Source organism: Monodelphis domestica, chromosome 4 (assembly GCF_027887165.1).
Source record: "Monodelphis domestica isolate mMonDom1 chromosome 4, mMonDom1.pri, whole genome shotgun sequence".
Classification (NCBI taxonomy): Eukaryota; Metazoa; Chordata; class Mammalia; order Didelphimorphia; family Didelphidae; genus Monodelphis; species Monodelphis domestica.
Genome location: NC_077230.1, coordinates 331,507,234 through 331,524,596, shown reverse-complemented (window position 1 = coordinate 331,524,596; position 17,363 = coordinate 331,507,234). Strand labels below are relative to the sequence as shown.

Sequence of the window (17,363 nt, the reverse complement as noted above, 5' to 3'; positions counted from 1 at the left end):
AATGAGGAAATGCTTGCTGATGAGGATAAAACTACAGTAGACATGGAAATACCTATTAGAAGAGAAACAACAAAATACAAAATGTCATTAATCCACATCTCATTACCAGATTTAGGTGAATTAAACTTAGATCATATGAAACCTTGAACAAATAACTGAAATGATTAGCTCCAAAAACACATCTATTGAGAGCCAGGGTGTTAATTCTCAGATATTGATAGGTATGTTTTTTCTCTTTTCTTTAACCTCTCAAGAAAAAAAGCAAGATGCATAGTCATTGTAAGGAGGCTGTAGTATAATACCCACAGTCATCTGAACAAAAGAAGTAGCATAAAAGAACCCGGAAGCACATAGGAAGAACAACATGGAATATTGGAGGTTCCTAACTTTTGTAGTGATGCAAACCATTAGACATTCTGATGAAGTCTATGGATCCCTTCTTGAAATTTTGTTTTTAAATGAAAAAAACACATGAGATTATAAAAGAAATAAATTATGTTGAATTACAATTATATTCATATACATGAACATGTATACATATATATGTGTGTGTGTGTGTGTGTGTTAAACCTTTGTAGTGATGTAAACTATTCTGATGAAGTCTATGGATCCCTTCTTGAAATTTTGTTTTTAAATGAAAAAAACACATGAGATTATAAAAGAAATAAATTATGTTGAATTACCATTACACACATATACATGAACACGTGTATATATATACATATGTATATATGTGTGTGTGTGTAATTTAGATGAAGAATTCCAGGTATAAGTTATAAAAAATGAATTTAGAATTAGTGGGATCAGGTTTGAAGCCTGCTTTGTGACTTTCTAACTGTATGACTTTGGTGAAGTCACATGACCTCATTAGGTCTTAGTTTCATCTTCTGTAAAGTAGGAGTATTGGACGATATAGTCTGTAGGGTCCTCTTATTTTAGGTCTGTGATGTGGGCCTGAACAGTAATAAAGAATAGTCGGACAACCTGTATAACACATAGGCATACCTGAAATATGCAGGGGAAAAAGACAGAAGAATGTCTCCAGGAAATGAGGTGTAACCTCTGCAGAGAAATTATGGAAAAACAAGTGCCTGGGTTTCTAGAAGCACAAGTGGATCTATTGAGAGTATTTTTAACTTCTCATTTCAGGCTGATTTTGACTGAAGCACAGCTCACTAAGTACATCTTCCCTGAAGACATTCTTTTGTTTTGATTATGCTTTTCAAGAAAGGAAGAGAAATAGAAAACACCAACTCTCTTAGTTTGTCTGAGATGTACTGGTTCTCTGGGAAGCTTTCCATATTTAGATTGTAGCTAGATAGAAAGATAGTCAAACCTCAATTTGTAAATTTATAAATGATCAAGGGTTATAAACTTTTCTGCTTAACCCCCAACCTCTTCTGTAGGAGACATTATTTAAAAGAACTTGCTAATTTTAAAGAATCCATGGTTTCAGAAGTATAGAAGAGAAAAAAAACTAGAAAAATTAGTCAAGGGTATGATCATCTTAGGCTCACTCCCAGATAATTCTGTTCTTTCTGTATACCTGTCACACCAACCATATAATAACTTTCCTCATGCTGCCTAAATCTTTCACTTTATTTTATTACTCTGTCTAAATTAACAACTGAAAGATGAATTTGGTTAATGAGAAACCTCTTTTAAAATTACAAATACTTCTATCAGGATTGAGAAATAGCTATTCACATTGTAGTCTGTTTTCCTTCAAATATCTAGTTGAAAAGGGAAATATTAAGGAAATTAGAGTATTGATGGGGAGGAGAAAAGAGAAAAATTAATTCTCTTTTTTCTTTCCCATGATTACCAACCAAGTTGAAACCTATAATGAATTCTGTGTGGAAGATTATAAAAGTCTTAGTACTCTTTAAATAGTCTTTCAGAGAGAAATGAAGGTAGGGACTGGACATGTGATTTTATTAGTATAGGGAACACCCAGATGAGAAAATTCCCACTATTAAATATCTTCTCTGCAGTTTCTTAGTTTCAGAGTGTTTCCTATAGTAGAGCTGCCAAACACACTGCCCACAGGGCCCATGTGGTCTGCAACATTTCTGAGTATAGGTCAAACAAGATTTATATATTTTTAAATAAAATAAACAAAAATACAATAAAACATAGGTAATATCAACATGAGGTTTTCTAAGTCAAAATGTGCCTGTAGGGTTCCTTATGTATGGTTTGGAGGCACCTATTTCTATCTGTGTTTGACACCAATAACCTAGAGCATGAAGAAGGTAAATGATTTAACTTTCAACACATATAGTATCCCAAAGTCAGTCTCTGTGAGGTGGGGGACATGAAGTCAGGTCATTTTGGTTCTAGGGCCAGATCATTAGCCATCAATAGAATTGCCTCATCATTTAATGACATTTTTCATTTCTTCTTTATCTGGAAAGGTTACTCCCATTTCCACTTATTTATGTCCCATTCACCTCTATTCTCTCTCCATCCAGATTTCTCCAAACCAGAATAATTTGTAGTTTCAAATGTGTTATTTTCTGCTCAAAGACTTTTAATGACTCCCCCAATAGCCACCAAATAAGGTAGAGACCATTGAATAGGATATTCAAAGATTACCACAATCTGGCACCAAACACTTTTTAAGGCCAACTATACTTAATTCTAGCCATATTCTGTGTGAAAGGCAAACCTAATTATTCACAATTTTCTGAAATCTTCCTGCCATTTAATTTCCCTGTTCCCATGGTGGTGAACCTATGGTACATATGCCAGAGGAGTTACTCAGAGCCCTCTCTGTGGGCACAAATGTTGTAACCACAGCACAGAGTTCATCAGTTTATTACTAGAAAGCCAGAGGGATGCATGGCTGGGCTGCTGCCCTCCCCCTCTCCATGAATGGCTGAGGACATTACTTACATCACCTGCCCCTCTAAAAGTTTCACCATCACCACCCTATTCCCTTCATTTCTTCTCTATTTGGAAAATTCTTTTACTGTCATGCCCATTTCCACTTATTTAAATCCCACTCAGCTCTATTCTTCCTTCATCCTAGATCTCTCCAAACCAGAAGTTATTTATATTTCCTTGAATTACTCAAAGCACTTTAAAAAATCATAGATGGTTTAGTATATACTATAAGTAATTATATGCCTGTCTTATCTCCCTAGTCAGATTGTATACTTCTTGAAGGCAGAAAACATATTTTATTCATTCAGCTTTTTATATTTTAGTGTCTAGCATAATGTCTTTTATATGGTAGTACATAGGAAATACTTGTATTGAATTTTGGAATTTTAACAAGTTGGGTGCTTTGAGTCAGCACCATGGCCAGATATAAAACTGTGACCAGTGGTTATTCATTTGGCCAGTCTTGTGAATGTGAAGAGTACCACACAAAGCCAGTCATTCTTGGGTTATGTTGCAGGAAGAGTGTAGCAACAAGATTGAGGAAGAAAGAAGATAAGAGATTAATTATATTTTGAAGTTAATTAGAATAGCCACAACTCTGAAGTATTTTAGCAAATTGAATTGAGGAAATTGTTCAAATTCAGCTTATGTTACAGACAAAAGAGTTCTTGCCATAAACTGTGACCACGAAAATATGATTTCAAGACTTTGAATTGCCAAAAGCATAAAGATAATTTTTAGTGTCTTGGTTTTATATCAAAAATAAGTGGTCGCCATGGGAAAGATTCCCAAATGTGAAATACCCAAGTCAGCTGGGTTTTATGGAGATTTTAATTAATACAAATGAAGTAATTAAAGAAAGGGAGAGAGACAGAGTAAGAGGAAATAATAGGAAGGCTAGGGCCTAGGCCTTTTTTAAGAGAGAAAAACTAAGTCAGTCTTTAATCACTCACCACTAGATTGTCCCAAGCAAAACTCTAGTGTTCAGAGAGACCCTCCAGTTTAGCTCAGGAAGCTGAACTATGTTCAGCCACCAAGAAAGAGCCTTCAATTCAGCTTCCAAAGCTGAACTAAATCCAGAGGCCTCTGACCTCCTTTTAAAGAGAATTTTCTCCTATGTCACCTCCCCTAAATTTTCACATTTACCAATCACAGTAGACGTTTTCCAAAGGACTGACCATTCTTAATTCACATCTTATTATCACCTTCTTAATTCACATCTTGTTATCACCTTCTCTGGGTAGACTAAAACTTCTGAGTATTTCACACCTCTTTGCTAAGGTTGTCCCTTGCAAGTTGCCTGACCCTTTAGTGATTAATTTAACCTTCATAGGTACTTAGCACCCTTTTGTATTAGATCCTAAAATACACCTAGCCTAAGGGCTTTTGGCCCCACTATAAGTATGAGTTAAGTACCTTCATTGTTCACTAAGGAGTTTACAACTTCATCTTCCCCTAAGGTGTGTCTAAGTATGGGTGGAGTAATGTAAAGTTCCCAATACATTCCTGATCAAGTACCTCCATTGTTTAAATGGGAATAGCCTTAACCATAATCTTAAGATAATGTTCCAAGGTAGAGTTGAGAAATTTTAAGATTCACACTTAGTCTCCAAGGCTTAAGAAAACCTGTCTGCACTTCCAGGACCCCATAGGAGGTTTTCATGTTGTTGGCCATGACTAACACTATATTCAGCATTTGACATGTATTCACCATCCTTCTCTGATGCCTCCTTTTCAATTTCTTTCTCTTCTTTTCTCTCTTTCCTTCCTTTGTTACAGGGTTCTTTATTCTTAATGCCTAGAATTTAGAGCTACTATTACCAACATTATAGTTCAGATATATTTTTGATTACATAGGGTCTTTCTTTGTTCCCTAGCCTAAGAAACAAAGCCCCATTCATATTGTTGCTGCTATGAAAAAAATGGATTCATAAATTTAAGGCAATCAACTTCCATTCACTCAATAAATAATTTGATAAATACCAACTGTGTATAAAACATAGTGCTAAGTACTGAGGGACAGATGAGATATATCATATATATTGATTAAAATCTATTATGGGATTTTTTGTTGTTTAGTCATTCTGACTCTGTGATCCCATGGATCATAGCTACACAGGTTATTGTTGGTTTTTTAAAAATTCATACCTTCCATCTTAGAACCAATAGTGTGTATTTGTTCCCATGGAGAAGAGTGGTAAGGGCTAGGCAAAGGAGGTTAATGGACTTGCCCAGGGTCACATAGCAAGGATGTATCTGAGGTCATATTTGAACCCAAGACTCCTGTCTTTAGGCCCGGCTTTCAATCTACCATGAGGTTTCTTGGCAACGAAATTAGAGTAATTTGTCATGTCCTCTTCTAGTGGATCCTTTCTCTCAGACAATCACAGATTAGGTGACTTTTCCAGAGTCATACATTTTAGAAGTATCTGAGCTCAGATTTGAACCCAGGTCTTCCTGATTACAATTATCACAAAAAGATAACAATAATAAAAATTAAGAAACTGAAAATAAATGTAATGAGTATTACTAATGAGGAATGATAAGGACAAGTTTATTATGATGGATGAGTTCCTGTTTTTTTTTTTATTAGATGTTTCTAGTTTCTCAACAATAGAATGAGTATAAATTCTGGCTCTATGCCCTGGAATAATCTACTTTTGTCAACAGTACCCACTTGGCTCCACCTGCAGGATCCCTTCTGTGATGTGGTGGGCTTGGATCTAGTACTGTACAAAGAGTATTATATTATAAGCTCTGTCTTGAAGACTTTGTCTCAAATATCAAGTTATTCTTTTTCCTAGGCCCTGCTCTCCTAAGAGAAGTAGAATAATAGAAAAGAAAAAGTACTAAATTTGGAGTTAAAAATATAGGTTTGAATTCTAGAATTCCACTATACTTCCTCTGCTTAAATTGCTTTACTTCCCTTAGTTTCATTTTCCTCATCTGTAAAACCAATTTTTAACTACATCAGAGATTCTTTACTTGAGGCACATGAATTTATTGGTCTTTAAAAAAAAACTAATCTGATATCTTTATTTCCATTTAATTAATTTCTTTTATAAATACATATTTTATTTTTTTATTTAAAAAATTCTGAGAAAAGGTCCATGGACTGCCAACAGAATCCATGGAATAAATTAAGAACCCTTGGAATAGATGATCTTGAATTTCTTCTCTAGCTTTGACGTTCCTTCATGATCATCCACATGATTTACACATGTAAAGATGTAAAAATCTGGAGATTATTTACTAGATTCTGGTTTTATAAGATCATCACATATTTTTCTCAAATTAAAAAAATTTCCATCCATAAGATATTTCTAGGGCTATCTTTTCACATTTTCTTTAATGAGATAGTATGGCTTCTTGGATATAATAGCAGCTCTGTAGTCAGGAAAAGTGAGATCAAATCCCTTCTGAGATGCTTATTAGCTGTGTAATCAGAGACAAATTGTTTAAATCTCTTATGATCTGTTTCCTCATTTGGAAAATGGAGATATTAATACTTATATTACTTAATTCATAAGGTGAACTTATTTGAAGGGCTATGTGTAGATGAATGATTAATATTATTTTTACAAAATAGATCTCAGGAGCTGAGTGTTATTGCAGAACTTCTTTGTTTTAAAAATAGTTGCCTATGTACTATTGAAAATTCACGTCTATTTCTATAAGCCAAGAAGTTCTAGCAATTAGATCTATTGACAATGGTAATGTGTTATAGTAGAAAATGCCCTTGGATTAAGAAGAGTTGAGGTCAGTTCTAACTCTGTAACTAATGTGTTGTTTGACTCCTGTACATTCCCCTTCTTTGGGGCTCAGTTTCCTCATCTGTAAAATAAGAGTATTGGACTAAATGATCCCCCTAAGGTCCATTTTAGTGCTATGTCTGGTGACTGAAGTTCTTTTTGCTTTTACATTGACTACACAAATCTATTGCGATAAACAGCTTTAGTGCCTTTATGTTTCTGTGGGAACCATAAATTCCAAATTATATCAAACCAGAGAAAACGCACAGGAGCACTTTCCCCCTATTTCTGCTCTGTAATCTTGTACATGAATTTGATAAGCCAAGTCATAAGGCATTCTTGTCAATGCAAGCAGAGTTCTTGCCAGCAGAAAATTTCTCAGATAGGGATCTTGCATTACTGAGATTTAATGATGTCCTTTTCCATCTCCAGTGACTCATCAGTTACCATGGCTACAGTGTAAACTCTAATATGTCCATTTATATATACATATATATGCATGCATATATATGTATATATATATATATATATATTTTTTTTTTTTGCAAATGTTATCTTTTCTAGTGTGGTCAAGGAGGTAAGGAGGTAGTCAGGAATGTGGTGTTTAAAAAAACAAACAAACTTGGGGCAGGGATGTGGCTCAGTGGATTGAGAACAAAACCTATAGAAAGGAGACCCTGAATTCAAATTTGCCTTCAGACTTCTAGCCATGTAACCCTGGGCAAGCCACTTAACCCCCAATGCTTAGCTCTTACTGGTCTTCTGCCTTGGAACCAAAACAAAGTAAAAATTCTAAGAGAGAAGGCAAGGGTTTAAAAAATAAACAAAAGATATATATCCTCTTTTCAGGTAAGCCACACTTTGAATATTGGACTAACAATGGATTTGTACCTGAAAGTTGAGGGCAATGGCAGTAATTGACATTTATATGGCATTTCAAGTCTGTAAACATTTTGCACTAATTATATTATTTGAATATCAAAGCTATTCTGTGAGTTAGATTACACAAATATGATAATTCCCATTTCATAGAGGTATTATGATTTAGTGTAAAGAGCATTAGATTTGGAGTTAAGAGTTCAAATCCTGAACCTTTTACTTGAAGGTGATGGATCAGTTACTTAACTTCTTTGGCCCATAGCCTATTCAATTATAAAATAAGTGTTAGACTAGATGATTTCTAAGCCTCCTTTTAACACTTGATCTTAAATCTATGATTCTATAATCTAGCTGGGGAACTGAGCCTCAGAAAGGTTAAAAAACTTATAAATGGTCATACAACTAGTTAGTCTAACTAAATTTAAGGCTCGTACTCTATATACTACACCATGATGTTTCTAACACAAGCCTAATTAAATTAGGAGAAGCTTATCCCCAGAGACTTGGTTATGAGATGATTAAAAAAAAAACACCTCTCTCTCTCTCTCTCTCTTATTTTTATATTACTTACATTTACCACCGATCTTAAATCTACCTTTTGACAATGATTGATCTTATGACATTGAACAAATGATTTAACCTTCATGGTTCTCAGTTCCTTCATTTGTAAAATGGAAATATTGAATTAGATCATCTCTGATATCCTTTCCAGTTGTAGATCTGTGATCCTATCACCTTATTGCTATCTCTAAGAGCTATTCATTACAACAAGAAATAAAGAAGAGAGTGAAAAGAAAACAATTCATCAAACTAACCAACAACCATGATGAAGTTTTTATTATTTTTTTAATCAGTTACTACATTTCCCAGAAATATTTACTGCAGTGTCAAGAGATTGCCTCCTCCAGTCGATAGAGGGAGTAGCTAGATGAATTAAATTCCAAATCCTTAAAGTAAGTAATGATATAACTTCATCATAGCAGATGCTCTGGTTTTAATAAGTTTATAAAAAGTTTCTTCTCTGGCTGATAAAAAAATGAAGGAAAATTACTGATTACAGTTTTTGATATTGTGGGCAACACAGGTGCTTACCAAACAAAAGCAGCTGGCTCTTAAAAAGTAGACAATCTCGTAGTTTGAGGAGAATGTGGAAACAATGTTTACCATCACACTATAGCTAGAATACAAACTCTGCCTAAAATACTTTCCACAGAAGAGATTATGTCTTTTTTTATTTGTTTGACTTTTATTTCTTCTCCTTCATAAGGCATAATGTAGGTTCTGCTCATTATTGGTATAGAATATTACTTAAATTTCCTAAATGTGGTGAGTTATATATCAGATAGCTATATATATTGAGACTTTAGATATACAGCTGTGTGCTCCCTTTGGAAATAGTAAGATTCTTGATCAAAGGTGATTGAGCTTGAACAAAATACAGCCCGATTTGTCCTGCCAGATTTGGAGCTTTGGGATGCACTTGTTTTGGTCATGTTAATTTTATTTTTCTACATGTCAATACAATTTTATTAATAGTTTTTCTGACATTTTGTGGTCCATGTTCTTCCTCCTTCCTATCTCTCCTACCCTTCCCCAAGATGGCAGGTAATATGATATGAGTTATACATGTGCTATCACGCAATACATATTTTCAAGTTTGTCAGTTGTAAAAGATACATGTCACTTAAACAAGAAAACAACTCACAAAGGGGATAAAATGAAAAATGATATCCTTTCTTCTGCATAGAGGCATCAATTGAAGGGGTGGTAACTATTCTAGACTAGCCTGTTTCTTTTCAACTCAAACACATTGCAGGAGGCAACTAGAGTAGAAATCTTATTTGGGGAAAAGAGAAGACGTGTCAGCTCAAAGTAGGCCATGAGATTTCTCCCCTCCCTTTTTTCATTCCCTCTTGCTCCTCTCTCTTTTTTTTTTGCACTAGGCTAGCAAGTCATTACTATCCAAAATCAATGTTCTCTCACCAGTGGCTGATATACTCTGCAAGTAAAAATGCCCTTCTTTTCCATTTTGGAACAGATACTGACAGGGTTTATTTATTCTTTAGTCAAAGTCCACAAATCAATACTATCCTACTGTTTGCTAAGAAGGAAAAATGATCTATAAATCACCAGCTTTGGGCACCCTAAGTAATCCTCTATAAGAGTAAGGAGGAAGGCATTCATGACATTTTGTGCTATTGTATTGAAAAGACATGAAGAATTTCCTTTCAACAATTTAATGATGTTGATTGTTTCATTCTTCTGGTCTTTACTATTTCTAGTTTCCAGTTAAATGACAGTGTATTAGAACCTAGAGGTGCTCAGATCTCCTGCCTCTTCAGCCCACCATTAAAGCCCCCAAAATGTACCAGAAGGAAAATGGTTATAAAAATATAAAACAAAACAAAGAGAAACAGTTATAAACTTCTCCAACTCATTCAAGATTGCCAGAAACTACAGATAATCTGAGCAGAGACAAACCAGAATGCTGGTCCTCAGTGTTTCATAAAATTCAGCTAGAACAAAGGTCAGGAACTGATGTTTATACTGATTGATTTTATTCTTCCTAATTTCATTTTCTTTTGAAGTTCACAACTATTTCCTTAGAAATTATCTAAGAAACATAATTTCTATAAATCCTCTATAACAGAAACAGAAGCATATCTAAAATTAATTTTTCTTTAAAAATGAACTATTATAGAATATGGAACAGGTGCACAAGGGAGTCTAGTAATTTCTTTTTTTTTAAACCCTTACCCTTTTAAACCCTTAAACACTACTATGCATTGGTTCTAAGGCAGAAGAGCAGTAAGGGCTAGGCCATGGGGGTTAAGTGACTTGCCCAGGGTCAGCCAGATAGGAAGTGTCTGAGGCCAGATTTAAACCCAGGATCTCCTGTCTCTAGGCCTGGCACTCAATCCACTGAGCCACCCAACTGCCCCTGTCTAGTAACTTCTTGCAAAATTATTTTTGGTTTCTTTGAAATATGTAGGTGAGCAAATGTTGCTCTGAATTTTAAAACTAGAAAGAAGGTAAATGTTTCAAATTCAAAGCCAAAATGTTTGATATCAGTACCTGGTAAACATCTATGATGGATACCTTTTAAAAAACAATATGCTAAACATTGTACTAGAAACACTAGCAGTAGCAATTAGAGAAGAAAAAGAAATTGAAGGTAGTAAAATTGGCAATGAGGAGACCAATTTATCGTTCTTTGTCGATGATATGGTCTACTTAAAGAATCCTAGAGAATCAACTAAAAAGCTAGTGGAAATAATCAACAACTTTAGCAAAGTTGCAGGATACAAAATAAACCCAAATAAGTCATCAGCATTTCTATATATTTCCAACACACCTCAGCAGTAAGAATTAGAAAGAGAAATTGCATTTAAAATCACCCTAGATAATATAAAATATTTAGGAATCTATCTGCTGAGACAAACACAGGAGCTATATGAACACAACTACAAAATCCTCTCCACACAATTAAAACTAGATCTAAACAATTGGAAAAAACATTAATTGCTCATGGATAGGATGAGCTAACTTAATAAAAATAACCATCCTATCCAAACTTATTTACTTTTTTAGTGCCATACCCATTGAACTACCAAAAAACTTTTTTACTGAATTAGAAAAAAACATAACAAAGTTCATTTGGAAGAATAAAAGATCAAGGATATCCAGGGAAATAATGAAAAAAAAATGCAAAGAAAGGTGGTCTTGCAGTACCAGATCTCAAACTAGACTACAAAACAGTGGTCATCAAAAACAATTTGGTACAGTCTAAGAGACAGAAAGGAGGATCAGTGGAATAGACTTGGGGTAAGTGACATCAGTAAGACAGTCTGTGACAAGCCCAAAGATCCCAGCTTTTAGGACACAAATCCATTATTTGACAAAAACTTCTGGGAAAATTGGAAGACAGTGTGGAAAAGATTTGGTTTGGATCAACATGTCACACCCAACACCAAGATAAACTCAGAATGTGTGAATGACTTGAACATAAAGAAGGAAACTTTAAGTAAATTATGTGAACACAGAATAGTATTGGGAAAGTAAAGATTTTAAAACCAAGCAAGAGTTAGAAAAAGTCAAAAAATGTAAAATAATTTTGATTACATCAAATTCAAAAGTTTTTGTTCAAACAAAACCAATGTAACCGAAATTAGAAGGGAAGTAACAAATTGGAAAAAAATCTTCATAACAAAAATCTCTGACAAAGGTCTAGTTATTCAGATTTACAAAGAGCTAAATCAGTTGAACAAAAAATCAAGCCATTCTCAAATTGATAAATGGGCAAGGGACATGAATAGGCAATTCTCAGTCAGAGAAATAAAAACCATTAATAAGCACATGAAAAAGTGTTCTAAATCTCTTATAATCAGAGAGATGCAAATCAAGACAACTCTGAGGTATCACCTCACTCCTAGCAGATTGGCTAACATGACAGCAATGGAAAGTAATGAATTCTGGAGGGGATGTGGCAAAGTCTGGACATTAATTCATTGCTGGTGGAGTTGTGAATTGATCCAACCATTCTGGAGGGCAATTCTGAACTATGCCCAAAAGGCGCTAAAAGACTGTCCTTTGATCCAGCCATAGCACTGTTGGGTTTGTACCCCAAAGAGATAACAAGGAAAAATACATGTACAAGAATATTCATAGCTGCACTCTTTGTGGTGGCAAAAAAAATTGGAAAATGAGGGGCTGCCCTTCAATTGGGGAATGGCTGAACAAACTGTGGTATATGTTGGTGATAGAATACTATTGTGCTCAAAGGAATAATAAAGTGGAGAAATTCCATGGGAACTGGAACAACCTCCAGGAAGTAATGCAGAGTTGAAAGGAGCAGAACCAGGAGAACATTGTACACAGACTGATACACTGTGGTACAAGAGAAGGTAATGGACTTCTCCATTAGTGGCAATGCAGTGATCATGAACAACCCAGAGGGATCTACGAGATAAAACACTATCCACATTCAGAGGAAACATAGTGGAGTAAAAACACCGAAGAAAAACAACTGCTTGATTACATGGGTTGATGGGGATATGATTGGGGATGTAGACTCACGTTGAACATCAACAGTATGGAAATAGGTTCTGATCAAGGACACATGTAATGTAAAGTGGAATTGGGTGTTGGCTACAGGAAGGGAGGGAGGGGAGGGAGGAATAGAATATAATTTTTGTAACCAAGGAATAATGTTTGAAATTGACCAAATAAAAATATTTTAAGAATTTAAAAAAACAATATGCTGAATTTATTGTATACAATAAGGGAGAAGTAAATTATAAGTGATATAAATTGGCAGCTTCATTAATCCTCTCCAATTGGTCATCTTGTTTGTTGTCATTTATTTTTCATTTATTTTTTTCTCAATTATATGTAAAGAAAAAAATTAACATTCTTTTAAACAATTTTGAGTTTCAAATCCCCTCCCTTCCCCCATCCCCATTAGGTAAATAATTTGATATGGATTCTACAAGTGTAATAATGCAAAAACTTCCATAATAGCCATGTTGCAAAAGAAAACATGCAAAAAAATAAAGTTTGAAATATATGATTCAATCTGCATTCAGACTCCATGTGGAGTTGTTTAGCATTTTTTTGTGATAACTCCTTTGGAATTGTCTTGAATCTTTATATTGCTATGAATAGCTAAGATATTAATAATTGATCTTCATATAATATTGCTGTTAGAGTGTATATTTCACTTTGTATGAGTTCACAAAAATCTCAAGTTTTCCCAAGTTCTTCTCCTCCCTCCCTCCCTCCCTCTTTCTTTCCCTCCCTCCCTCCCTCTCTCGCTCCTTCCCTCCCTTCTCCCTCCCTCCCCCCCCCCCCCTCTCTCTCTCCCTGGCAAAGTGAGTTAAATGATTTGCCAAGAGCCACATAGATAATAAGTATTTAAGGCCAGATTTGAACTTGGGAAGATGAATCTTCCTGAATTTAGGTCTAGCACTTTAACCACTGCATTAACTATCTGCCTCTTGACATTTCTTATAGCACAATAATATTCCATCACAGTTATATACCACAACTTGTTCAGTCATTTCCCAATTGATGGACATTCCCCTCAATTTCCATTTCTATGCCACCACAAAAAGAGTTGATATAAATATAGGACAAATAAATAAAGGGGAAATGTGAGCCTTTAAAAAATGATGGAAGAAATCACCAAAGTCATCATGTGCTCACTAAACCCAGGTTAGTTGAGATGTTAGAAGGCAACATTGTTAACTATCCTGGACAATATTTTTTTATATTATTTACTTTCATTAATTTCTAGCTTCTGAAGTGGATGGATGATAGAAGAAAGGAATTATAAACATTTCTCTCTAAACAGTTTGCCTCAAATCAAAAGGTTTTAGAACACTGGACAGTGATTAACCACAATGATCTCTGGAGGTATATATCTACTTCTGTCAGGGCAGGAACTTTTCAATTTGAAATTAGCTTGTCATTTTAAAAAGAGTGGTACCCCAAAGTGGCAGATGGAATCATCAAATTTAGCAAAGAGTTTGGAATGTAGAAACTACAATTTTATCTTCAATCCATAGAGGGAATTGAGGCACACACCTTACTGTAAAATAAAGTAATTTTAAAAAGCCTTTAGGGGTGACTTAAGTAGATAAAATGTAAGGAAAATGTAGAGAAAGATATGAGGAAAATATGTACACACACCCATATGCATCCATACCTCTATCTTTAACTTTTGGCTCTAGCTTTTGGGTAGGGGATGTCTCTCTCTTTTTGCCCTTTTCCAAGCTAGCAGATGTAACAGTAATGGGTGTCTGTCTTTCTTTGTGTCTATTTCTTTAATCTTTCTCATATAATTTTTTCTTCCTTAGTAGCCCATGTGAACTTATTTCAAAATAGGTGGACCCTAGGAAAAGTGCTGATGTGAAATATAATTTCACTCTATGCAGAAATGCAATAACTATTTTTAGAGCAATTGTGAAGATACTTCTAATTTTAGAAGACACATGTTAATGAGGTTTCTAGGAATTTCTCTAGAGAGATTTCCTTAATTTCTCAAGAGAGCTAAAGATTTCTCTAAAAGTGCATATGCTGGGGGCAACTAAATTGCTCAGTGGATTGAGAGCCAGGCCTAGAAATGAGAAAGGTCCCAGGTTCAAATCTGACCTCAGACACTTGCTAGCTATGTGACCCTGGGCAAGTCATTAAACCCTAATTACCTAACCCATACCGCTCCTCTGTCTTAGAAAAAAGACACAGTATTAATTTTAAGATCAAATGTAGGGGTTAAAAAAGTATATGTGCTATTAAAATGATGATTATGACAGTTATAAAGAAGCAAGTTTTACATTAATTGATGCAGAGTGTAGTAAGCAGAGACAAAAAACCTTACAATGTATGACTACAAAAATAAAAATAGCAGAAACAACCTGAAAACAATAAAAGTTAATGTTGCAGGGGGGCAGTTAGGTGGCTCAGTAGATAGTGAGGCCTGGAGGTTGGAGGTCCTGGGTTCAAACGTGGTTCAAGACATGTCCTATCTGTATGACCTTGGGACAGTCACTTAACTTCTCCCATTGCTTAGCCCTTGCCACTCTTCTGCCTTAGAACCAATACATAATAATGATTTTAAGGCAGAAGGTAAGAAGTTTTTTTTTTAAAGAGTTATTGTTGCAAAATTACAAAGAGTAAGAAAGGCTTCAAAATGAAAGATTTAATATACCCTTCCCTACCCCTCTCATCCACTGACCCTTTGAAGACATGCATATTTGTGTGTGGTCTACATTTTGTGGTCCATTGCACACATTTTCAAACTTTAAAATTGATTTTTCTTTAAAAATACTGTTTATGCGTAGGATCTTAGGGAAAGAGAGGAGAGATTCTGGGGTATATTTTGGTGATTTAACATCAAAATTATATTTTTTAAAGTATACTCACAACCCTGTATTCAATAAATATTCTCCTATTTCCCACCATTCTCAAGGTAAATTTTATGTGTTTTTATCAAGTAAGATTCAGCCTGTCATAATTTCTACTAGTCAAAAGTAAAAAATCCTGAAAGCTGCTTACTGACAATAGAAGTTAAACTAAGGCCCTGTTTCCTTCCTGGGGAAATATGAACACAGAATAGCTTAATTAGTTTTCTTGACAGATTTACTGATATTAAAATAGAACATCCCCTTCCATTCCCTAAATCTCAACCCCTTACTCTTCATGTGAGCATGTACATACATATATATACATACATACATACATATTACACACACACACACACACACACACCTTTTTGATTTTGAGAAAGTTGTGGGCACAATATACCTGGATTTTAGCATTTAGAGAAACAAAGTGATTGAATGTGGTTGGTCTTCAAATCTGAATGCCTAGGTTCAAATTGTAGCTCTGTCACTATTTGATTGTAGGAAGTAAAAATTTCTCTATGCCTCAGTCCTACATTATCTATAAAATACAGCAAATAAGATTTTATTAATTAACTTCAGGAGTTATTGTGTGGAAGTGTTTTCTACAATTTATAGTATTTTAGAGATGGGAGTGTGATAGATGCTGGCACTAGAGAAAAAGTGTCAGACTGAAGAGTATATGAAATTGATCACCTCGATGGGGGAGGGGTCCCAGGAGTGAATTTCCTGAGGAGAGAAGACTCTGGCTGGAGAGCAATGAGGGTCTCTTGGACTTGAGACTTTGAAGAGAGAAGGTGGGAAAAGATTTTCTCCTCAGGGTTACCCACTTTTCCTGATGGTGACTGGAAATCTATTCCCCCAACACTTTGCAATTGAAGGGACTTTCTGAAGAGAAACCTGAGCAGACTTTACCTCAGCTCCTTTAAGATAGTTGGCACCCCAGATTTAAATGAACCCTATTTATTAAAAAAAAGATAAAGGAAAGAGAGGGGAAGTTTTTGTATCCCCAAAGTGAAGCTTGTATCCTTTCAGTATGGAGAGGGGGAAAGGGAGGAGACCCCCCTTCCACAAAGTGGGGTTCAAGGGGAGACAGCAGATATAACGGGTTGGCTCAGAGAGAGGAGAGGGGGTTTGAAGATTTTCCCCCTTCTGCCTTCCCTCCTTAGCTAAAGCTGCTCTCCCCAATTCACTCTTGTCCCTCTTGTCCCCCCTCCACTACTTGAGACCAAAGGGTCTCCCCTTGATCTGTTCACTCACACTCAGCTTGGGAAACAGATAACTTTTAATGTCAACTCAATCAGGTAATACAAAAGGAAATAACAGGCAGGGAAGAATGGGAAAGGAAAGTGGGAAAGGGGGGTCCCTGTCTTTATTTAAAACCCCTTTCTTCTCTCCAAGAGTTCTGGGGAACTCAGGCCTTGGCAGCCTGAGCCCCCTGAGAAAAAGTCAGGTTGACTCACCCCTGGGAAACAGGAGCTGAGGTAAAGTCTGCTCAGGTTTCTCTTCAGAAAGTCCCTTCAATTGGGAAATGTTGGTGGTCGGGGGGGGGGGGGGGGGGAGGATTTCCAGTCACCAGCAGGAAAGTGGGTAACCCTCAGGAGAAAGTCTTTTTCCACCTTCTCTCTTCGAAGTCTCAAGACTGAGAGACCTTCACTGTTCTATCAGCCAGTCTTCTCTCCTCTAGAATTTTCACTCCTGGGACCCCTCCCCTGTCGAGGTGATCAATTTCATATACTCTTCAGGCTGACATTTTTTCTCTAGTGCCAGACTCTATCACAGGAGTGAGTTAATAGGGAATCACAAAATATCTATGAGTATAAGCTGAAGAGATACATAATTGTATAGTCAATACCGGTATGTGGGTTCAGAATTGGTTGACTCTGTTGGTAAGAAGATTGATTCCCCCAGGAAGTCTGACCTAGAGCTTTGTTCTTGGTCC

At 35.5% G+C, this 17,363-nt stretch overlaps 1 protein-coding gene across 46 annotated transcripts in view; it reads right to left on the bottom strand.

Moving 5' to 3' along the window:
- The window catches only part of DLG2 (discs large MAGUK scaffold protein 2), a 2,177,398-nt gene that overhangs the window by 748,410 nt on the left and 1,411,625 nt on the right, over positions 1 to 17,363 (bottom strand). The window lies entirely within an intron of this gene.